This window comes from Helicoverpa zea, chromosome 25, assembly GCF_022581195.2.
Source record: "Helicoverpa zea isolate HzStark_Cry1AcR chromosome 25, ilHelZeax1.1, whole genome shotgun sequence".
NCBI classification, from domain to species: Eukaryota; Metazoa; Arthropoda; class Insecta; order Lepidoptera; family Noctuidae; genus Helicoverpa; species Helicoverpa zea.
Window position 1 is genome coordinate 1,481,199 of NC_061476.1, and position 25,246 is coordinate 1,506,444.

The 25,246-nt window shown below is 36.8% G+C and overlaps 1 protein-coding gene across 4 annotated transcripts in view; it reads right to left on the bottom strand.

The window, feature by feature from the left end:
- LOC124642743 (muscle calcium channel subunit alpha-1-like) overlaps positions 1-25,246 on the bottom strand; it is a 79,075-nt gene that overhangs the window by 50,944 nt on the left and 2,885 nt on the right. Inside the window, exon 1 of one of the 4 annotated variants that reach the window (XM_047181363.1) lies at positions 17,476-17,790. The exons of the other annotated variants lie outside the window; for them this stretch is intronic. The gene's annotated coding sequence lies outside the window, so the exon portion shown is untranslated. Of the gene's footprint in view, positions 1-17,475; positions 17,791-25,246 lie in introns of those variants that run through there. 4 annotated transcript variants of the gene reach the window in all.

A 25,246-nucleotide genomic window follows, 5' to 3' on the forward strand; every position in this document is an offset into this window, starting at 1 on the left:
ATTGGCAACACATCATCATCCTCCGAGCCTTTTCCCAAACTATGTTGGGGTCGGCTTCCAGTCTAACCGGACTCAGCTGAGTACCAGTGCTTTACAAGAAGCGACTGCCTATCTGACCTCCTCAACCCAGTTACCCGAGCAACCCGATACCCTTTGGTTAGACTGGTGTCAGACTTACTGGCTTCTGACTACCCGTAACGACTGCCAAGGTTGTTCAATGACAGCCGGGACCTACAGTTTAACGTGCCATCCGAAACACAGTCATTGGTGTCTAAGATATACTTAGAAAGTACATACAAACTTGGAAAAGTTGCATTGGTACTTGCCTGACCTGGAATCGAACCCGCGCCCTCATACTCGAGAGGTTGGTTCTTTGCCCACTAGGCCACCACGACTTCATTGGCAACACAAATAAATAAATAAATATTTTTTAAGAAGTACTCTCTTCTGTACTCTCTTCTGTACTCTCCTATGTACTCTCTTATGTACTCTCTTATGTACTCTCTTATGTACTCTCTTATGTACTCTCTTATGTACTCTCTTATGTAATCTCTTATGTACTCTCTTATGTACTCCCTTCTGTACTCTCCTATGTACTCTCTTATGTACTCTCTTATGTACTCTCTTATGTACTCTCTTCTGTACTCTACTATGTACTCTCTTATGTACTCTCTTATGTACTCCCTTCTGTACTCTCCTATGTACTCTCTTATGTAATCTCTTATGTACTCTCTTATGTAATCTCTTATGTACTCTCTTATGTACTCCCTTCTGTACTCTCTTATGTAATCTCTTATGTACTCTCTTATGTACTCCCTTCTGTACTCTCTTATGTACTCTCTTATGTTCCCTCTTATGTACTCCCTTCTGTACTCTCCTATGTACTCTCTTATGTACTCTCTTATGTACTCTCTTATGTACTTTCTTATGTACTCCTCTTATGTACTCTCTTATGTACTCCTCTTATGTACTCTCTTATGTTCTCTCTTATGTACTCTCTTATGTACTCTCTTATGTTCTCTCTTATGTACTCTCTTATGTACTCTCTTATGTTCTCTCTTATGTACTCTCTTATGTAATCTCTTATGTACTCCTCTTATGTACTCTCTTATGTTCCCTCTTATGTACTCCCTTCTGTACTTTCTTATGTACTCCTCTTATGTACTCTCTTATGTTCTCTCTTGTGTACTCTCTTATGTACTCTCTTATGTACTCTCTTATGTACTGACTTATGTACTCACTTATGTACCTACTGACTTATGTACTCTCTTATGTTCTCTCTTATGTTCTCTCTTATGTTCTCTCTTATGTACTCTCTTATGTACTCAGTTATGTACTCCTCTTATGTACTCTCTTATGTACTCACTTATGTACTCTCTTATGTTCTCTCTTATGTACTCCCCTTATGTACTCCTTATTTATTCTCTCATTTCGTACTCTCTTAACTCTTATGTACTGTCTTATACACTCTCTTATGAACTCCCCTTATGTACTCCTCGTATGTTCTCCTCTTGTTATGTTATGAGGTACGGGAAACGACGGAATCCTACAGTGAGCGTGGCCTGATACGCTCATAGCCGATTTTATTTTTTTTAAATTGCAGTTAGAGGGCGCCGTAGAAATTTCGTCTTCAAGGTACAAACAAACACTAAGAAATGCTTTTTATAATATAGGTCCGTCTTTAGGAATAAGCGTAGTCGGTTAAAATGGCTAGTATATCACATCCTCCGAGCCTTTTTCCCAACTATGTTGGGGTCGGCTTCCAGTCTAACCGGATGTAGCTGAATACCAGTGCTTTATAAGGAGCGACTGCCTATCTGACCTACTCAACTCAGTTACCCGGGCAACCAAATACCCCTTGGTTAGACTGGTGTCAGACTTACTGGCTTCTGACTACCCGTAACGACTGCCAAGGATGTTCAATGACAGCCGGGACCTACAGTTTAACGTGCCATCCGAAACACAGTCATTAGTGTCTAAGATATACTAATAAAGTACATACAAACTTAGAAATGTTGCATTGGTACTTGCCTGACCTGGAATCGAACCCGCGCCCTCATACTCGAGAGGTTGGTTCTTTGCCCATTAGACCACCACGACTATAATCGGTCAAAATGGGAAGTATATCAAAAATTCAATTCAGTCACCCATCCATAAACAGACCGCGTCACTCGCAGCTTAACCTCACATACAATTCAAGCTCTCAATAGTTCACTCGTACGTACAAACAGTCAAACATTTAGTGTTAATACAAACATATACTCACGCAAATAGAAAACCTATATTTAGTTCAAATTCTAACTAGGTACTAGTACTTAATACGTAACTAGCGCTTATTCTGCGGCGTTGTCTGCGTTTTTACAATAAATTAAAAGAATTTTAACTGACTTAAAAAAGGGAGGTTCTCAGTTTGACCTGTATGTAACATACACCATGTTAAGTGCGATTATTTCGTTTGACTGAAACGATTTTGATGTGGTTTCAAGTTTTTGTGAGAGTCAAAGGTAGATTTGAGGTATTTTATTGAAGTTGATTATGTATTTTTTGTAAAATAAAAAACGTTATTGAGGGACTGTTTAGTTTGCATGTAGATTTTCATAATAACAGTATTTTTTCTATTCCATTTCCTAGATATCTTATGTAGTCAAACTATTTCGGAGGTATGCGATAGTAAATAGACATTAAAATATCTTTTTTACACAATAAAGCGGTGTGAGGAAGACCATGTGTTTATCATAACTGAAAATTGTGTAGAAAAAATTGTGTCTTTATATTCATGGTGAAAAAATATAATTATCCCTTCTTCATTTAAAATCTGTAACATTTACGTGAGAGACAAACACAAACAATATTAACAACTACACCTACATATAGAGCCCGCATTTTATAAGCGCGTCTATAAATACAAGCATTGACCCCGATGCGGGCTACTATTTATGGTGAAAATGTCCGTCCGTTGCGATACCAGCCCGACCCCATTTTGTAACGCCGTGATTATAAATCTATCGGTTCTATGTCTTGGGTGTTTTTACCTGAAGATTTTCCTGTTTTTTTTTTGAAAATAATGTTGAAAATGCTGAAAAGTTTGTTTGTTTGTCTCAACGCGCTAAAATCAGGAAGTAATGATTTGCTTTAAAAATGTTTTAATGTTAGATAGCCCATTTATCAAGGAAGTCTTTCAAGTAAATTTTACTCTGGTTGTGCGAAGTAGTTCCTGCAGCATATGGTTAAAACCACTGGCGGAAGCTAGTTACTTATATTTGGTCAACATCACAAACATCACAGGCATAGGGCCATAGGAAGTCCACTGATGAACATAGGCCATCTCCAAAGATTTTGAGCCAGTTATAGCTATACACTATAAAAAAAATATAGCTTTATAGCTTTCGTCACCGGTTTCACTCGCATCCCATCGGACCGCCTTCCTTAGTAAATAGTCTATCCAACACTAAAAAAAATACAAACATCCGAAACGATAACCTTCTCCTTTTTGAGAATTCGGTTACTAAAATTTCAAATCATTCCAGTAGTAGTTTCTGAAATAAGCGCACTTAAGTGAGCATTCACATCACATTCACTCTTTAGTTTTAGATACAATTAGTAAGAGGTAAGTATTCATGGCAAAATATTTCTCCGAAAACCATAGAGCCATGACAACAAAACACTCGTATGGGAATGTTATCATGAAGATAATTTCAACAATTTATCGATTCTCTGCTGTTATTCGATAACTTATCTTTAGTACTACTTGCTGAAACTTTTGTTTAGAAGTCGGATAAGGTTATATTTCAATCACCTGCCTAGCCTTTTCTCAACTACGTTGAGGTCGTCTTCCCTTCCGGTCCAACCGGATGCAGCTGAACATCAGTGTTTTACAAGGAGCGCCTATCTGAACTCCTCGCAACAATACCCGTTGGTAGAACCCGTAATGACTGCCAAAGATGAACAAATGACAGTATTTCGATATAACCGAAAAAAGTATTGATCAATAAATGGGACACAGGTAATTCCTACCAGGTCTTCAAATTGAAAAAAGTTCACCTAGAGAATTGCATGCTCTCCCGACTATCGACAACTGTGAGCATCAATCAATCATTTTCACACTACTTAATATTATATGTAAACATGAAAGTTTATTACTCTTTCACCCAAAAACTACTGTTCGCAACTTTTTATCAGATTTCGGGAAGTTCTTAGTTCCTTCATATAAATAGCTATGAGACAATATTTTTCAAATAAACAGCCTAGAAAATTGATGAACAGTTGACGATAAATACCTAAATATATCGACGATAGTGACACAAATACCCATTTTTTTCATCACCAAACAACCAAGCAAAAAAAAATCACTACTCGACCGATTAGCAACTATCAAACATTGCCACAAAATAATCTTAATGATTCTAAGACAATTATTTTATTTTACACGGAAACACCATCGAATGGAGTTTTTGGCACAAAACATTCACATTTAGTGAGCCAAACGATTGAAATTAACTCGTTATCCGAACCTGGCCTCAGTTTATAAATATCTTGCGTTCACTAATAATAAATAAACGGGTGAACTGGGAAGAAAAAAGTGTGACAATCTTGCTGTAGTACAATGGCTGGGAGCTATTTGTTCGAAGCCAAAATAATTAGATGAGAATTCACTATTAGTTAATTAATATTTTTTATTTCGAATAGGCCTATTATAAAAGCTCTTTCGGAACGTCAAGCTAGTTGCACGGTTCCGAGGAGTAAGTCTCATGGAGAAGAACCGTCAAGAAACTCTTTTGAAAATACAAGTGTTTACAATAGTTTTCTAGCTAACAAAATAGTATATTTTTATATATTTTTTGTAAATATACGCTGTTTCCTGCATAATTATAAATTTGTATATTGAAAGATCTGCTGCTGCTCGAGGTACCTACCTACTCTTCCATATAAAATTGTCTTCTAAATAGACGCACAATATAATAGAGCTAACAAACCGTTAAATGTCCTATAAAATTTTATACTCAGCAGTCTAGATATTGTAATAATACTATGAACAAAAATACTATAAAATCTTCGATGCATATAACCAAACGGAGGCCAACCAATGGGCTGTTTTGCGACATCAAGAATTGTCTCATTCGTCATAAATATATAAAGCCAATTCTATTTGTCATATAGCGCAAAGCCACATACTATATTTACGTCAACTGGGCCAAGAACTAACAGATTTCAGATACAAATGATATGCTGAGTCAGACTCCGTCTACCAAGGCATCAGTTGAGGTAATTTTAGTCCAAGATTCATTTAGATTGCGCCAGACATACCGTGGTTGAGATTTGGCAAATTACTTGATAGGCAGAAATGCAGATTTTTTAATGTAATTGTTTTGTGTTCAGGTCTGTAGGATCATCTTGAACTGCATATTAGCTAATTCTGACAAAGCCGCACAGGTCGATTGATCATAAGGTTAGGTACGATTGGCGAGATAGGTCCGTGGATGGTCACTCAACCACTACCCATATCTTGTCATGATAATTTCCTCTGTTTCTTGATTGTCATTGACAAGTCTATATTTACGCCTTGATAAGATAGGTTGTCAGTCTTTCTGGCTTCTGACAATCCGTTTAGATTGTCAAAGATGTTCAAATTACATCGGCCATCAAATCAATGTGTCTTTCGAAGTATGGAGGAACTTGTCTTGACATGAGATGAGAGATGGTTACCCATGAACCGGTGACCATGCCAAACATTGCTTAACCCTATTATTGATCAAACCATTAGCTCCTTAAACAGAAATAATTTTGTAAGTAATCCAAAAGTTAAGTATATATTTTCGGAGTTTTAAGCTCTGAAACTTATATTTTTCTTCACAAAAGTTTTTATCCTATGAGATATAAAGCGGATTTTCTTGGAGTATGTAAACACATAAAAATTCATTGTTTTCTAGTAAACGCTGCACTCGTTTGTTTGTTTTTAATAATTTATTTGTGCAATGAATATTGGCATTATTGCATTTTGCAGAAATGTAGGTTACTTTATATTTTTCTTATAATTGTTACTGACACATTAAGCTTCAAAATTATAAGTAAAAGAACATAATATGTGGATTTTGATCTAGCTTCCGTCACCGGTTTCACCTGCATCCGGTGAGAACTTCTGCTTAAATTGGTTTCAAAACTAAGTTTTTTTTTTATTTCAAATTGGGCCAGTGATCCCTGAGATTAGCGCGTTCAATCAAACAAACAAAACCTGAAGCATTTGATACCAATGTTAGGTACATTTTCTTGAAGAAACAGCTGATTATTTTGATTCTAAGAAACAGTGTTTTGATAGCTCTTCAAATAGTTTTTAAATAAATACAAGAAGAGTTTGATTGTTTTCACTTTCAATTGTTATTGTACTAACATTGCATCTAAGATTGAGTGGATTGTAAATAAAAAAATATTTAAGATTATTTTGTTTTAGCACTGGTTAAATAAAGAAAGGAATCGTTATTTCTTCTTGTTATATAAAAACATACAAAAACACAATCATTTAAAAAATAAGCTACCGTCATTCCGTTTCCCAAGGCACATCATACGATCATTGGCCAAAGTCCCACATTACTTGCCTACTTGTTTTTCCCGCGTTCCATGGGAATTTCTGCCCGTACCGGGATAAAACATAGCCCATGTTATTAGGGAAGAGTGTAGCTTACCAACAGAGAAAGACTTTTCAAATCGGTTCATTAGTTTCGGAGCCTTATGGGTACAAACAGCCAAAATAATGTTTCCTTTTCATTTTATTTGATTAGATTACACATAGACGAAATTACTTCCGCATAATTATAACATTAGCAAGGATTAGCATATTTCTTTGAGTTTACAATGTAAGTTTTACAACATAGTGCAGTAGGGTCACTGCACTACAAAGTCACTTTGTCCTGTTAAGAATAGAAAGGTCGCGAAAGTACAAATTCAATAAACAATGTAGGCGTTAGTAATTTTCTGTAATAAGAAAATTGCTATACAAAACTCCATGCTTGAGACATGCTATTTCATATTTATTATAAAGCTGAAACTTTGGTTCGTTTTGACGCAGGCACTAATCTTAAAAAACTACCAGTCAGTGTTAAATAGCGAATTTATCGAGGAAGGCCATAGGTTACTTTTTAGGGTTCCGTACCCAAAGGGTAAAACGGGACCCTATTGTTTTCGCACCTTTGTCCTTCCGTCCGTCCGTCCGTCTGTCACCAGGCTGTATAGTTAGAGAGCTGAAATTTTCACAGATGATGTATTACTGTTTCCGCTATAACAACAAATACTGAAAACTAGTATAAAATAAATACTTAGGAGGGCTCCCATACAACAAACGTGTTTTTTTTGCTCATTTTAAATAATGGTACGGAACCCTTCTTGCCCGAGTCCGACTCGCACTTGGCTGGTTTTTTTAACAATACAAGAATATATACTAATATTTTTATTATAAAGCTGAAAATTTTATTTGTTTGTTTAAACGTGATAATCTCATCAACTACCAGTTCATCATCATCATCATCTCAGCCATAGGACGTCCACTACTGAACATAGGCCTCCCCCTTAGATCTCCACAGATACCTGTTGGAAGCGACCTGCATCCAGCGTCTTCCGGCGACCTTTATAAAGTCGTCTGTCCACCTCGTTGATGGACGTCCTACGCTGCGCTTGCTAGTCCGTGGTCTCCACTCCAGCACTTTTCGGCCCCATCGGTTATCTGCCAACTACCAATGGAACTACCAGTTGGATTTGGAAAATTCTTTCAATTTTATACGGCGCATTTATCGAGGAAGGATACAGATTACTTTTTATCCTGATGCATGAAGTAGTTCCTGGTGAAACTGCTTTAAGAACTTACTTCACTACATACTATAAAACAGTCGCTTTTTCTGTCCCTATGTCCCTTTGTACGCTTAAATTTTTAAAACTACGCAACCGATTTTCATGCGGTTTTTTTCAATAGATAGAGTGATTTAAGAGGAAGGTTTATATGTATAATGACATACATTTAATAGTAGGGAAATACTGTTATCCCGTGCGAAGCCGGAGCGGGTCGCTAGTATCAAATAATATGTACTGTCTACTTTTAGCTTTGTCGATAAACTTATGAAAATAGGTAGGTACACTGCTTTGATCTCTTAATTAGAAGAGCAGATCATGCCATTCATCATGTTCAATGGAAAACCTCGATCATGACCGTTTAGTCTTTATTATCCAAGTCAATATCTTTGGAAGTCAAGTGGTGTGGGAGCAATGAACTCTTCAGAACCAGAGATGTGCTCCAAATAAAATATACAGTTCAGTGTAAGCATAGAACATGTTACCATAATATAAGAGAAACAGATGTAAAAAATGATTGATTTTTGTTGATTTTCGGAAAGCTGTTCCGTGCCTTCTGAAGGTGGATGCTAATAGGCGCGACAAAGTTTTAAATAATAATACTCATTCAAACTCAAACTCAAAATAATTTATTCAAACATCCCCAAAACGCCTTTTGGTCATTCGTTCTGATCAAGAATTATAAATCCCGGGTCTTTTTCAAATGCTCCAAATAACCCTACTATTTTTGAAAAAAGGTGTATCCATCAAAAATATCATCATCAAAGCAAGGTTTATTTCTAGCAGGCTATGAGTCACTAAATCATTTTGTTTGTCAGTCAGTTCGTGTCAGATAGTTCACTTTGTAAAACGGATGAAAACTGAAAGGTCAATGACACCGAGTTTTTCAGGTGGATTTGAAGTAAATATGACGTATGTTCGTAAAATTTTGCAATGTCAAACAATGTAGGCAGGTATGTACTTATTGGGCTGCGGGTTGTTCGAAAGAGGTACCGCGGCCCTAGCACATAAGAAGGCCTACGACGGAACACGACGGCTTTTAGTCAGTAAGAGTCTGGCACTCCCTCACCGCTGCTAACCCACAGCGGGAGGGGTCATTTGATGATTTTTTACGTCGTTAAAAAAAAAAAAAAAGGTATGTACTTATTTACGTGATATGTACTTACACATACAAACTAGCTTTTGCCCGAGTCCCGTAAACTATTTAAAATTCTTTCAATGTTACATAGTCCCTTTATTCAATGCTTTGTATCCGGATGCAAGTATGAGTTCCCAAGGAACGCAGGTTTAACGGAGAGGATCAACTCGTAATATCATAAAGATTTTAGGCATTGTGACGTTTAAGGCGGTAAGTATATTATGAATAATTATGATCTCTGAATAAAGGACGTGGCACATTACAGCAGCACCGCAACAGCACGGCTCCACACCAGCATTTAAGTTGTCATTCAATTTAGAGCATTAAATCGTGTATATTATAATATATTTCGTAATGTCAATATGAAAAAGCCAACGGCGAGCAGTCAGCGTGCTTGCCGCTTCCACACAACTCGACTCGCCGCCCGCGTGCTGCAAGCGAGCGGTCCTCATGCGTACAGCGCGCCGACGGCGTGCTAATTGCCCGCCGACTCCGAGCCGGCAGCGAAACAACGTCATTACGTCGTGTTCAATCATAACATCAATCATAATCGTCTTAAAATAATATTGGGTTTGCGGTGACAGCAAGCTTACACCTCGCGGCCGGCGCGCGGACGGCGCGCCGACGGCGAGCGGACGGCGCGCCGACGGCGAGCGGACAGCGCGTGGTTGGCGCGCTGTCCGCTCGCCGTAGTCTTAATTCGAGGCGACGCCGTGCTGCAGCCGTGCTGTTGCCGTGCTGCTATAATGTGCCACAAGCTTATACCTACTGAACTTATTTTCATTTTATTTTTTCCAAAAGTCGCCCACATTGTTTGTGAGAGTCAAGGAAATCAAGAAAGTGGTTTCCTTGAGAAATGAAAATAAAACCGCACTTTGTAATGTATCATGAATATACCTACTTATCATGAGGAAAAAGGTACACAGATGACGTGTTACCTTCATGTTTCACTAATCCTAGGATCACAGTTATGACGTTTAAGCTTAGTTACTTAGTTATATCCTTTAATTAATTTAGCATTGGGATTTCTTGCTTCATTTAACATGGCTGACGTTAGCGGGATTTTCGGATTATTGGGCAAATCCAATTTTGTTGGCCAAATTGTACTCGTATTGATAAGAGACTTTTATTTGTGATTGGGGGCTGACGATAAACTGATCTTTGCTGGCTTTTGACCAGATTTAATCACCTAACAATTCCTAGCGTCAAAGTTTTCTCAAATCCGTCTGACGGCCTCTGACGAGGTTTTGTAACAACGGCTGCTACTGATTAGCAAAAGCAATGATCACTACCCATCGCGACAAGAAGTTGGAACGTTTGTGTACAAACATTTTCAAGTAATTGTAAGCTAAACTTGATGTACAGCTATTTGATATCCACCACATTAAGGCCTATGATCAATATTAGAAAGGCTGATGATGATGATTTTGGTATTTGTATTTGTAATAAGCTAATGATAAACTCTCCAACTTCTTTAAGCTGTGCTCTATATAGGTCGGTCTCTATAGGTCTCTAGGCCACATAGTTTCTACACTGTACAATGTACAACCACCTATAACTATAAGACATAATTACACCTTTTATGTTGACACTAACTTTATTGAAAGCAAACGCTTTATTTTAGCTACTCGCAACTCAAAAGTGTCACCACTAGATGGCGTTGTCTTCAAAAATAAAAATAACTAAAAATATTTTTTTATCACAATCCCAAGGTTTTTAATTTGGCGAAGAGTAAAGCTTTTGTTTTATCAGTATTAAAGTATTGTTAAAATAGTTTATTGTACGGCAGACAATAGGATCTACTCTACATTGTAGTTTTTCTGGAGAGGAGCCAAGATCTTGATTAAAAGGATTAGACAGTATTGTAACCACGGGTTCCTTTAGCGAAGATATTTGGAAATATTCTTCCCGACCTTCGATATCACAAGAGAACTGTAATATTAAATTGTTAATTGAAACTGTCTTATAGCAAGTATACGACTAATCGTGATGTCCAAATTCTGATTCACTAGTCACTTTTGTTGACTTCTTTTCCCAAACTATGTTGGGAACAAAGCTGTGCGTGTTTGCTAAGATATTCGAGAAAATTATTTACAGGCAAGTTTACTCGGCACTTAAACTCTGTTTTAGTGAACAGCAGCATGGTTTTTTAAGAGGTCGGTCAACAACATCCAATCTTATCATGTGTAGTGACTTCCTATCAGAGTCAATGTCTCAAAGGTCTCAAGTTGATGTTATATATACTGACTACAGCAAATGTTTTGACCGAATAGATCACGTTATCCTAATTCAAAAACTTCTCTCTATGGGTATAAGAGGCAATCTTTACCGTTGGTTCACATCGTACGTTCAGAATAGATGTCAAACAGTCGTTCTAAACGGTTACTCCTCTAGGGCTATGTGCATTCCTTCCGGGGTTCCGCAAGGTTCCTTATTGGGACCCTTATTGTTCAATATTTTTATTAATGACGTAGAAGCCTGTTTCCGACATTCCAAAATACTGTTATATGCAGACGACATGAAGATTATGAAACAGGTCTCCACAGTAGAAGACGCTATTTTACTTCAAGAAGATCTTGATAATTTTCAAAATTATTGCGCAATTAATAAACTGGATTTGAATATTTCTAAATGTTATGTTTGCTCTTTTACTAGGAAACCAAATCCAATTAACTTTAATTATACTCTGTTGGGTACCCCGGTGAATAGAGTAAATGTTATTAGGGATCTAGGAGTGACTTTTGACTCAAAACTTATCTTTGGCGTACATATTGACAATGTAGTTAAAAAAGCTTCTAAAGCATTAGGTTTTATCCTCAGAATCTCATCAGAGTTTAACAGCATCAAGACTATCAAAATATTGTATTGTTCTTTTGTTCGTAGTCACCTGGAATATGGCTCTCAAGTGTGGAACCCTAACTATAATATTTACATTAATCGTTTAGAGAGCATTCAAAGAAAATTCCTAAGGTATGTTCAGTTTCGTACAAAAGTTTATTTACCAAATTATCCTAAACGATGCAAAAAGTTCCATATCCTACCACTTTTCGAACGTAGAAATATTGCAGACTTAGTATTCCTGTTTAAGGTTATGAATGGATTGGCTGACACTCCGGAACTGGTGAGCAAAATAGGACTGCGTGTGCCTTCTACATTTCTACGCAGATTCCATCTTCTAGACACACATGCGGCTAAAACCACGTATAGACAAAACTCTTATCTGATAAGAGCGAGTCGTGCATATAATTCGGCCTGCGGGGAAGTCGATATCGATCTTTGTAACACTAGTATTGTTAAACTTAAAAAGACTCTGTGTGATTACTTCTTTAATCATGTTCAGTAGTAACTAGCATGCATTTAATTGTATAATTTTATTTTTTAAATTTAGGTTTGTATTGTTAAGTAGCTTACTATTGTTCATCTTACTTGTGAAAACTTGTAATTGGCGATATCTTACTTATAATAATTAACTATTGTATTACCTAGCTGTAAGTTTTCCTAAAAATGTAAAATAAAATAAATAAAATAAACTATGGGGGATAGAACCTCCCCTCTACAGCCCTCCCTTAGATAAATATTCAGTAGTATATATTCTGAATTCTACTGAAACACAGTGCCAAAATGGGCTTTCAGCCCGGAGCCGAGATGAAACAGTAAGGACGAGTGGTTTTGAAGTTAGAGGGTTCTGTACAGTCCTTTCATTGAAATGTAAGTAAGAAATGGATTCCAAAATCGTAATCTCAGATAGCAAAATATGGATGAAGATTGCGTATAAAGTGGCTATAAGTGAAGCAATGACATAGGTTTGTTTTTATGCCCTTAAATTATTAAAGCAGTAGTACCTAATACAGCTTTTTTCTATACACAAACAATGACCTACTTATTGTCCCCCTGCCTCACGTAACATTGGTTTCACATAGAAAAATTATGGCATCTGTTATAAGGGCGTTCAAAATTACATAAAAGTTCTTCAGCCTAGTAGTATTAGTATTGATGATAGATACCATGAAACTTATGAAAGTTAGTAGTGCCTACCAGGTATCAAACCCACACCAAAACTTCACAGTCAAGACTTATAACCGCCAAACTTACAACAGCTGTTTTTACACATAAAACCGCGAAAACAGATGCAACGCGCATTAAACACATTCGAGCATAAAATACTCGTGCAAGATGTCAGTTTTTGCCACGGAGAACAAAATGACTAGCGGAGATGTCATAACGCAAAGTTTCCTAAGAAAGTAGCACGCCAAACTGCTTGTTCGGGGGACGAGAAACGTTACTTGCCTCTTCCCTTATACTCCTTGTAGGGAACCCGCCCATTTTTTGGATTACCAAAAATCATTGATAGATGTGTCAAAAAACCCGAACATCTCGTTTGTTCACTCGTAACTGATCGTTTTTGTCACACCCACCGTACGTATTTGACCTAGAAGGTGCTTGACCTACCTTCCTTACAGCATCTCCGCTATCTTTCCCTCCTCCATGGTTCCCGCTATTTCCAAAACGTCATTGACATAATTATGTCATCAGAATAGCGACAAATATCAGCATTATGTTGAAAACAGGCTCGAAGTGTGTCACACACTGCCAACGTACCAGCTAATATTAAAACAGGGATGTGCAAAACTTTATTTTCGTATTTTGAGGTGAATGGTATATGTGAGAGATACTTTTTGGATTGTTTTCAAAGTGAGGACATGTGTCCTTAGATTAGCCTTAAAGAAACGCATTATTTTGAGTACAGCACCTTTTTTCGTGGGTTTTAAAGATATAGTTTGTGTGATACAGTGTTTTTTTATAAATTATTTTTTAATGCTTACCTTAAACCCTTTTCCTTATAGTAGTGGTAGTATAAGTAGACGGAATAATTTGTTTTTTGTTTTTCCCTTATAATTTTTTCATTCGTGTTTGCACAGTGATTTAGATCTGTTCAAGATCCAAACATTGTTGATTAATAATTATGATCAATAAAACATTTCAGCAATAATTATTATTCCTTCTTCTTCAAACAAAACAAATATCGTAAATAACTGAAATAACGTCAAGGCTTCCAAAATAAAGATTATTATTCCGACCTTAACATTTATGACGAAAAAATAATAATTTTGTCACAACAAAACAAAACTTTGAAAGCGGTACCCTAAAAATATACGAAACTTTATCTAAGTCAAGGCCGGGGGAATTCGGATGATTTATTCATAATCTTATTATTTTCTATGTGTATTATTATAGTAGAGGAAAATTTTCAGAAGACAGAACAGTCGTGGTGGCCTAATGGGTAAAGAACCAACCTCTCAAGTATGTGAGGTTAGGCAAGCATCAATGCAACTTTTCTAAGTTCGTACTACTTTTCAGAATATCTTGAACACCAATGACGGTTGTCAGTTGAACATCTTCGGCAGTCGTTACGGGTAGCCTGACTCTGACAACCAGTCTTACCAATAGATATTGAGTTGTCCGGGTGACAGGGTTGAGGAGCTCAGATAGGCAGTCGCTTTTTGTAAACCACTGGTACTCAGCTGCATCCGGTAAGACTGGAAGCCGACCCCAACATAGTTGGGAAAAGGCTAGGCAGATGATGATAGATAAATTAGACAGATTATTCTTTATCGGACAACAAGAAAATTAACAACACAGAAAAGTATAATTGGCGCTCTTTGGATGGAGTTTATCTGTAGAATACCTATATAGTTATGGAAAAGTTTTCAGAGGACAGAATACATATATATATAATGATGTCATGAATTTCTAAAATTGTCTCATAGCACAGCTGGACAGTTGTAAAAGCGACTGATTGTTGTGCATGATGTTTTAACTGCATAGCTAAATGGAAATAGACTTAATTATCTCTGTAGTAATATTATGAAGCTGAAGAATGTGTTTCTTATAACTGCGTAGCTTTGAAAAATTCTTCCAGCTTTGTATCAAGGAAGGCTATTACTTGGGCTGCCGGGTATACGATCTAGTAACTACGGGACGAAGATGAAAGTTTTGGTGGAAACAAGTTGAATATAGTTTAGTTTATTATCAGATTTTAAAAAAGGAGGGTCTCAGTTGGACTTGCATGTATGTACCTAAGTATGTGCGCGAATATCTTACGTTTGGCTGAAGCGATTTTGGTGTGATTTTCAGCATTTTGGTGAGCAATTTTGTAAGCACGAATGAAAAAGAAAAAACAGTCAAATAGCATGTCTTACATTATCTGTATGCCTGTTTTGTTAAATATGGTTTACTAACTTCTTCTAACGATTTCACATTAAATTCTTTATTTGTAACACAGACCCCACACGTCAATAATAAAAAACTGAAAACACTTCCTAACAAGCTATTTCTGGCAAAACCAGACAAACAAAACAGCCATATAAAACTGTTTTTATAACTCTGAAAATATTTTTTTCATCACAACTAACAATAAGAATAGCATACCAACTCATCATTTCTCGCAAATGATTCGTCAGACTTCTGTTGACTTGTTAACCAACTGCAGAAAAGGAGGGTAAGATGAATTGTTATTTTTTTCTAAAGCTTTAGCAAAATTAATTCACACAAAAGTACCTAATCATCAAGATTTCGACTTCTACAGTTATTTATTGTTCCATAAGCGTTTCAGTCGAAAGTATAGGTACTTTTAAGGCGGGTCTACGCTAGACGAACCGAGCACGAGCGAAGCAAAAGCGGAGCCGTTCACGGCTTGTCGTTCGCGGCGTCAAGTGTGGACGTACAACGAACCTACAACGATCACTGTTAGCAAATCCCTTTGTGTTCGACAAAAACCGACAACAGGTGGAACGCAGCCGAGCACGAACGAAATGCTCGCAGCGCGCTAGTTAGAGGCTTGTAAGTTTGTCCACGTAGACGAATTGTGTTCGGCTCGTGCTCCGCTCGTGCTCGGCTCTCCTAGCGTAGACGCAGCGTTTTCTGTACATGGAAAAACGGGACCCTTTTACTAAAACTTCGCTGTATGTCCATTTGTCCGTTTGTCTGTCACCAGGCAAGAATGTCGTGAACTATGATAGTTCTAGCTAGACAGTTGTTCACAGATGATGTATTTCTGTTGCGGCTACGACATTAAATACTGAAAATAATACTTTAATAACGATTTTAGGGGGACTTTTATAGATAAATAGTACGAAACCATTTATTTGTGTGCGAGTTTAACTCGCATGTAGTCAGTTTTTTGTAACATTTCATTTACTCATGGTGAGTTTTTATTTTCGTTCTAATGATGACGTTCATAAAACAAGCCATGCGGAGTATTATACCCACTACTATGGCTTCTAGATTATGTATCGAGTTTTATCAACTACTTATAAAAAGCTTTTTCATGTAAGTAAGCAATAGGTTACTATGAAGCCATTAGCTGTAATACGTAATACACGAATGGTTTTAAGTAGACTTGGAGCGTTACAGCGAAAATCACAGATTAAAAATATATATATATACTAAGTACACCGTTTGTTGCGACTGCGACTAACAGAAATATACATAAGTACGTAGTGTAATAAGAGTGTTGTTATATCCATATCCACATCATCCTCCGAGCCTTTTTCCCAATCATGTTGGGGTCGGCTTCCAGTCTAACCGGATTCAGCTGAGTACCAGTGCTTTACAAGAAGCGACTGCCGTGCCTGACCTCCTCAACCCAGTTACCCGGGCAACCCGATAGCCCTTGGTTAGACTGGTGTCAGACTTACTGGCTTCTGACTACCCGTAACGACTGCCAAGGATGTTCAATGACAGCCGGGACCTACAGTTTAACGTGCCATCCGAAACACAGTCAATGGTGTCTAAGATATACTTAGAAAGTACATACAAACTTAGAAAAGTTGCATTGGTAATTGCCTGACCTGGGATCGAACCCGCGCCCTCATACTTGAGAGGTTGGTCCTTTACCCACTAGGCCACCACGACATATCCATATAAAAAATGGAAGATATGTATTGGTACGATTTTAAATATTCTGTCACGATTAGAATGCTACGTTATGCCCCCGTACCTAAACATTGTCCGAGTCTCGAAATTAATTCCTCTGGTACACAAATGAAACTGCGAGAAACAACTCGTAATTTAATACGTAAAATTTGATTAATCCACAAATTATAAACGCAGTACGTACCTACCTACTCAATGCATTAAAAAATGCTCGAAAACACAATTCAGAAAGTACGCAACTTTACCTTTTACACACTCAACTGCCAAAATTATACAACTTTTTGTGTTGTATTTAAAATCTGTTAAAGAATGAATTTAATACACACTCTCATAACGTTTTCACATTCCTATAAAACAACAGTTTTCCATAAAAAATACAGTAAAATTACGTTACAGGACATAAGTCACCTTGACTGAATCCTAAATATTAATATTTATAACAAAAGAATAAATATGAATAGGATCAAAATTCTCCTGCAGAAATCAGTTTTTTGGCACCAAAACTGAATCGATTGATCTACCAAATTCTCCTGAAAACTGATAAACAACCAAAAAAACTATAACCTTACCTAAATGTACAAAAAATCCACGCTCACAGCAAATCCAGTATTATAATCACCATCACTCGCTCCGCATTTTCACAAACAAGACATTATAATCACCAGAAAAAAACGTCGATTAACACCTCGATACACCAAACACAACACTAGCACTCAAAACAGCACTATTTATCGACATTATCTTTGAGAAATGCACAAAAAATGAAAAGAATTTAGTATTTTTTACATATTTTTCGTGTTTTTTGCGTAAAAAATTGGGAGAAAATGTTATTTATAAACGTTTTCGCGGAGTGCCCGGAGCGACGGCTGCGTACCTCGGGAATCGGATTTAGGTTAGAAACGGCGGGTTATGGCGCCACGCACACATGCGCAGTACTGTGTGTATACGGATAAAGATTATGGAAGTTTCAGAAGCGATAATGTTTTGAAGCTTTTGGGAGGGGAGAAAGTTTTTGCGTAGCTTTTAATAAGATTTGTGTATTGAGCGTTAACTATGTAGTATTGTAACTTCAGTTATTCATTTTACATGTATTTATACTTCCACTCGCAAATAAAGTCGTGTCAGTAATATTTTAAGTTGTAAGTACATAGTTTGGAAAAAAATCCCACACCCCTGTTTTTTTTCACCAAGAGTTAAAAATAAAACTATGTTTAAAAATATGCAAACTCCACCTAACGCAAACATGAATTAGCATTATTTTTTTTATTTTATTAAACCTTTCCCTTCATCTCTTTCTTCATACGTTAGGCATATTACTCTCCCCTTCACCTACTGCCACATCTACGCTTCACAACTCTTTGCGCCCTCACGCGCACAAGCACACATCTTCTGGCAGACTCAGCGGCGTTTACGTAGATCGCAGCACTCTGCTATTACTGAAAATACTCGTAGATATTCGGACACACTGTAGGATGATGCCTACTGGTGGAAGTCACTTGTAAAGGGGAAAGAGTGGAACGAAGGTGAGAATTTTGTGAGTTGTCTGCAAAGTGTTGGAAGTTTGTTGCGCCATTTATGCACAATTGAATGGTATTCAATGTCCCGTAAAAGTAGGGCTGCCATCTCGAATTTCACCAAACCCTGACCAACATAAAAAAACCCGGACATTTGGCGTTAATCGCACTTTTTCCCCGAACGAGTACGATTTTTTTTTAACAAAATAGTACCTTATTTGTAATCCATTTACTATTAACATATAATTAAATTCAATGAGGTGCTTCCTTACATGAAAGTGTCCGGGTTTTCCCCGGACACTTCTTGAAACCCCGCCCGGACGGCCCCCGGACGGCCTCCAAACGAGGACAAATCCGGGGAAACCCGGACGGATGGCAGCCCTACGTAAAAGTAACGCATAGGTACACCAATATTATTAATGAAAACGCTAAAATGTTACTTATTTAATAAATTTTACATTGAGTTTGTTGCATGAACCCGGTATACCTAACAGCTTTTATAAATGTTTTAGATGCCTGAAGTAAATAAATAATAGCAAATATGTAGGTAGGTATGCAGTTGAATTGAGAAACTCTTTATTTTTAAGTAGTCGGTTAAAAGGGAAACAATTAATTTCAGTTTTTTACTTTCAATCATTTTTCTCACACACATGTCCTTCTCACAAACGATACCACTCTCCGAGTACCAATAGTAGTTTTCAGCTGTGACGTATGTAACAGTGATTCAGGAACACGTGACCTAATGACGGACAGGATCGCGGCATTCATCACGCTTAATCACGTTTTGGTATCTGCAGAATAGCAGGTTTTGGTAGGCATAGATGTTGCTTGTCATTTGTGACAATTAAAAGAGCAACTTAGGGCCGAAGTTTGCCTGCGAAGAGCTGCGGAATTGTTCGGAAGAGTTACCGCGGCTCTAATTCATAAAAGGCTTTGGAAGGAACATGACAGGTTTTAGTCAGTAAGAGTCTGACACTCACAGCGCCACAGCGGGGAGGTTATTTGATGATTACCCATCACAAAAAATAGCCTGCCGGGGCTGAGGGATTGTTAGAAAGAGTTACCGCGGCCCTGTTACATAAAGGGCTTCAGAAGGAACGTGGGTGAGTTTGAGTCAGAAACGCAACTCATTTTGGTCTGCTTAAATATCATCGACCTTTAAATTAGGTAGCGTTTGAGTCTTTCGAGTATCTAACACTCTCTTTAAGGGTGCAATACCCACACTGTGATACGTAATTTGGTGATTAGCCATCTACTGAAAAAAATGCTCCTAATGTAACACTAGTTGACATTGACTTTGTAAAGAAGACGAACGAACTTTACCCTCGATGTTTTTTTATCAAGTGCATGTGTTAAAGGCATATTTATGAGTACCTAGTATAAATAAAATCATAGTTATTATCATTAAGGGGGCACATTCAGCATAATAAACACACACACACGCACATATAATATATTGTATGTACCTGCATTCTAAGCAAATAAAGACTTATTCTATTCTAAGACCTTATAATTCTCATCCATTATAATTTTACGAAATTGCTTTTTTTATCTGTTTGCTACACCAACAAAGAGAAAAAAAAAATGCACCTGACTAAGCATAAAAGGTTAATGTTTATTCTTATGAGTAAGGAATGAGTTTTCAGTTAATTAGGTAATTAACACAAGGTAGTACGTAAATAGAAACAAAAACACTATGGCGGCCGTATTCTTAATAAAGGACAAGCCTATGTATCTATCTACTTATATTCTAATATTATAAAGTTAAAGAGCTTGTTCTATCTAAGGAACTACATACAGATATAAAAGAAACTGGTGAAACCGGAAGCTATACTTTGAAATAATTAACGATGCATCTTGCGAACTACCTACTTTTATTCGCTGAAATGAAACGTAACATTGTAACACCAAAACCATCTCAGGAATGCGAACAATGCAAATAAGGAGAGTGCTATGAAGACAGTTTACGATACACTTTTATGATTACACCGTAAAGATCTGTTACAGTACTGAAATCACCGACATTGCTTGCTAAATAAACATGGGGGGAATTGTGGAGAATGGAAGGAGATTGGGACCTTGGACAGCAAAAATTAAAAAGTGGGCTTAGTTTATCTTTCACTGACAGAGTAAACCTACTGAAAGTGATTTAAATATCGCACCAGTCGTTTCTGAGATTATGGCGTTCAAATAAAGAAACTTATATTCAGATAGATAATAAAGTTGAAGAGTTACTTTCTTTGTTTTTGGAACAGGTTAACCTCAGAAACTACCGAACCGATTTCAAAAAGTATTTCAGTGTTAAGGAAGGTTATAAGCTACTTTTATCTAGGCACCCGTAGATCAGATAGATACATAGATATTCTTCATTACGTAACCAACTTAGAGTATGTATTTTCAGTAGGCATGTAGTACCTGAGTAGTTCCCAATCTTTAGCAATCTTTTGAAAATATGAAATTCTTCATTGAAGAATACCTACTTAGCCTATTCTAGCGTGCCTAGAGAGATCAATAGACTATCGAAAGATTTTTTTATCCAATACAGAAATTCTTACCTCCCGTATCCACGGAAGTTAATACGCATAACAAGAGACGCCCACGCAAGAACAGATTAACATTATTATAAACATATCGTAAAGTTTTATCGTTTGCACCAAATATTATAGTAATTTTGTTAATAAAGTTTTACTTGTAGGCAAGATTCTTGATAGATTCATATTGGGTGTATAAATATTTTTGAGATATAGAGCTTTTATCAGGTTTGCCTATTGTTGTAGGTGGTTAGGAGCCAGAAAGTCTGACAGTCAGCCATTCTTACCAAGGGGTAGCAAAGGTCACTTGGTTGAGGAGATCAGATTGGATTTGGAATTTGAATGAAATCCCTTTAGAATAATACTTTAATTGTTAATCAAACTTAAAAAAAAAAGAAGATATTTTCCTCTTTTATGAGGAGACGGTTAAAAGAAGAGAGAAGCAAGCAAGTTTCATGAACTTTCCCAACGTTCAGTCTTGAAAAAGTCACACCAGTTTAAAAAAAAAAAACTACTGGACCAATTTTAAAATTGTTTCACTGTTGGAAAGCTACTCTCTTTACGAGTATTAAAAACTATATCATACCTCGGCAAGGGCAGCAGTTCCCACGGGACGCGGATTAAAACCGCGGGAAAACGGCTAGTTAAAAGATAAAAATGATAGCCAATTTTGTTTACAGCAAATCTCACATAACAATATGCGTGTAATCACAATTTATGTTGCGGTTCCATTCTCTGACGTCACGGCGGCCATTAACGTTTACGCGGCAATAATAAATGTTCCCGTTTCCTAACGATGAAGATTTATTTTTAATTGAACGATTGGGTTTATGGTGAATATCGATGCTCGAAGTCGTTTTTTTTTGTTGGAAAATTGATTCCTGTAAAAGTATAATATGTAATTTTCATATTCCTAATTCCATTCATGAGATTGAGCATTAAAATTTGTTTAAGAATTAAATCGAAGTTAGATTTTACGTAGACTTACTTACTTAGTGTTTTCATGAAAATAACGGTTTTTCTGGGACTTAACAAGAGGTCTACTTAAAGACGAACAGTTGGTCTTAGTTGGTCATCAATCTTCAACAGCAAAAAGAAAAACCGGCAAGTGCGAGTCGGACTCGCGCACGAAGAGTTCCGTCCCACAGCAAAAAATAGCAAAAAAAATCACGTTTGTTCAATCAAAATATTTATTTAACTCTAGTTCTCAGTATTTTTTGTTATAGCGGCAACAATAATTCATCATCTGCGAAAATTTTAGCTCTCTAACCACGGTTTATGAGATACAGCCTAGTGACAGACGGACTGACAGAGGAGCGAAAACAATAGGGTCCCGTTTTATCCTTTGGGTACGGAACCTTAAAAAAGAAGATAGAAAGTTTCATGAACTTTCAATCTTGAAATGTCGTACAGCGCCATCTAGGAAAAAAATAACAAAACCAACTAGGGCGGAGAAAAACTTCAGCGTGACACCAAGCGATGTGAACTTTTTAACGAGTTGAAATCAGCGCCATCTGTGAAATTTTTCAGGCACTAACTGGGGTGATTTTTCTTGCATTTGTTTTTACGTAGTGCATGAGATGTCGCTAGAGGTTTTACGAAATTACAAGTTAATCCTTTCGTTTCAATTTTTGGGTGGGACAAAATTACGAAATAAGTAGGCATTGAAAAACGGGCCTAATAAATAATATGATCCAAGCCTTTTTTACAAACAGAGCCGAATTTCACCTGGAATTTTGCTGATTATTAGGACCACGCATTTTTATAGTTAATCCTAATTTACATCACACTAATATCATAAACTTGGAAGTTTGGATGTTTGTTACTCCTACATGCAAATACTGCTGAACTGATTTTAATGAACCTAGCTTGGCAAGCAATCATATTTTTTCACTTATCTCCAGGTACAGCAAGAAGGTCCTCGGGACTTGAGTAGGTAATTCCGTGGACCAGTATTTAAAATTGTTTAGCTAAGATTGCCCCTTATTCTTCTCAGAAGACAGACACTTTTTTGCGAATGATGTCATCTAACCCGTCGATTTAACTAAACTCAGTTTTTCTCAGTAAAAAACTAACATTGAAACGATCAATAGACTTTTGTGCCATTGACCTTTCCTTTTATGTTAACTGAACTCTTAATAGCGCAGTTTAGTTACGTAACTTAGGCTGAAAATAACGTGTTTTCACCTGAAAGGCTTCGCGAAATAGGTAGAAAATAATAAAGGTCTTATATTAGGCTGCGGGATTGTTCGAGAGAGCTACCCTAACTACCCTGGTACGTCAAGTGCGCAGGTTGCTACATGGATGTCAGTACCGTTAAGGTCAGAAAATTATTCAATCACTCAATTTGCTTCATATAAGTTTTTGTAAGAGCTCTTTCGAAATGTATTTTTTAATATACTGGCATTAAATGCCAAATGTTGATGTGCCCTAACAGGGTCCACAAATGTACGTAACTGTAAGCTTATTTTGTAACACCATGTAAAACTTGTGGAACGCAATAAATGATATGAATATGAAATGTCAAGCTAGTTCCACGGGTTCAAGGAGTTGGTTTCACGGAGAAGAACCGACAAGAGACTCCATATACATTTTCACAATTAGGAAAGTCCTCCGCCGAGTCTAGGTATTTGTTTGTTCTTGATATACTCAAAAACTATTACACGGAACTATTCAGTAAAAGACAGGCGTAGCCAGGACAGATCGCTCTATTTTTATTTAAGTCGGTCTGTTATTTTTTCTTATCTTTATCGGTTTATAATAAATACCTTTTTACACATATTCTAAGTTTTAGTGATCTTAAGAACATATTACCTTCGTTCATTTCTTTTCATTTCATATGAAGGTACCTACTTTACCCTGCTACAACTTTATGAAAACTACAACGAATATTTATATCGCAATCTTCATAATTTCTCTAGCATTTCACAGCCAGCCTTGGTTTCCAAGTTATTTATATGACGTAAAAGTGTTGGCCTCTCATAATAAATTTTAAGCGTTTAAAGAATCTCCACCTTACGACCAAGTTTTTTATCTTCAAAGTAGGATTTTTTAAATTAAAGTTTATCTTTACATCTTTTTCTTTGAACATAGATGAGGTACTAATGTCCCAGTCTAACCAAGGGGTATTGGGTTGCCCGGGTAACTGGGTTGAGGGGGTCAGATAGGGCAGTCGCTTCTTGTAAAGCACTGGTACTCGCCGACTGGTAAGCCGACCCCAACATAGTTGGGAAAAAGGCTCGTAAGATGATGATAGATTAAGTACTAAAGCAACTATTAAGTAGTCTGTAGTTTTGGTTTTTACCAGAGATTACTGCCAAGAACCCGTTGCATTATAATACTGTTTGATGTCAGTCTTCAAAATATGGTGGCTTTGCATAGGTACCTTCATAAGTTATTTGCCTATTAGAACACAAATCGTAAAGGGAACAACGTGCCGGGGCTGCGAGATTGGTGTTAGGAGCTACCGCGGGCTCTGGTACATAAAAAGCTCAAGAAGTAACATGACGGGTTTTAGTCAGTTAGAGTCTGACACTTCCTCACGCTGCTAAACCTCAGTGGAAGGGGTCATTTGATGATTTCCCACAAAAAAAGAGTAAGCAAAATGCAAATCTTTTGCAAAGCTATAGTACTACATTCATATTGATGGAATAAATTAACCTTAATAGCTTCAAATTCAGTATGTTTCTGCGCCGTTTGGTTTTAGGTCATGTCAATAAACGTCTAGGTACTCGCCCTAGGTTAGGTCATATAACTTAATCAATACCTTATATTTAATGTTGACATTGTAATAGTTTTACATAATGAGTTTAGAATAATTACTATTAATAGATAGATAGATATACTTTATTAGGTACACCAATTTTACATTTTTGATCTTAATCTAGTTAAGGTAGGTGACATAATGGGCGGTCTTATCGCTAAGAGCGATCTCTTCCAGACAACCTTAGGATGGATTGAGACGAGAAGGAAAAGATTATACGGTAGGCAGTTAGGCAAAGTGTACACTTGCTCCTGCATTTTGCGCACCTAAATATTTTTACCATAAATACTTAAACTATAAACTAAATATATATACATGTATATTTATATATATATAAAATAATAACAATAAATACATATATACCTTTAAATAATGTCAATGCTAGATATATACTTTTTATAAATAGTATAGGCTTTTTAACATTCTCTTGAAACCGGCTAATGATTGAGCCTGTCTTATCGTAACGGGCAATGCATTCCATAGCCGAACAGCCAGAACAGTAAAAGATTTGTCGAAGAAGCTAGTGGAATGC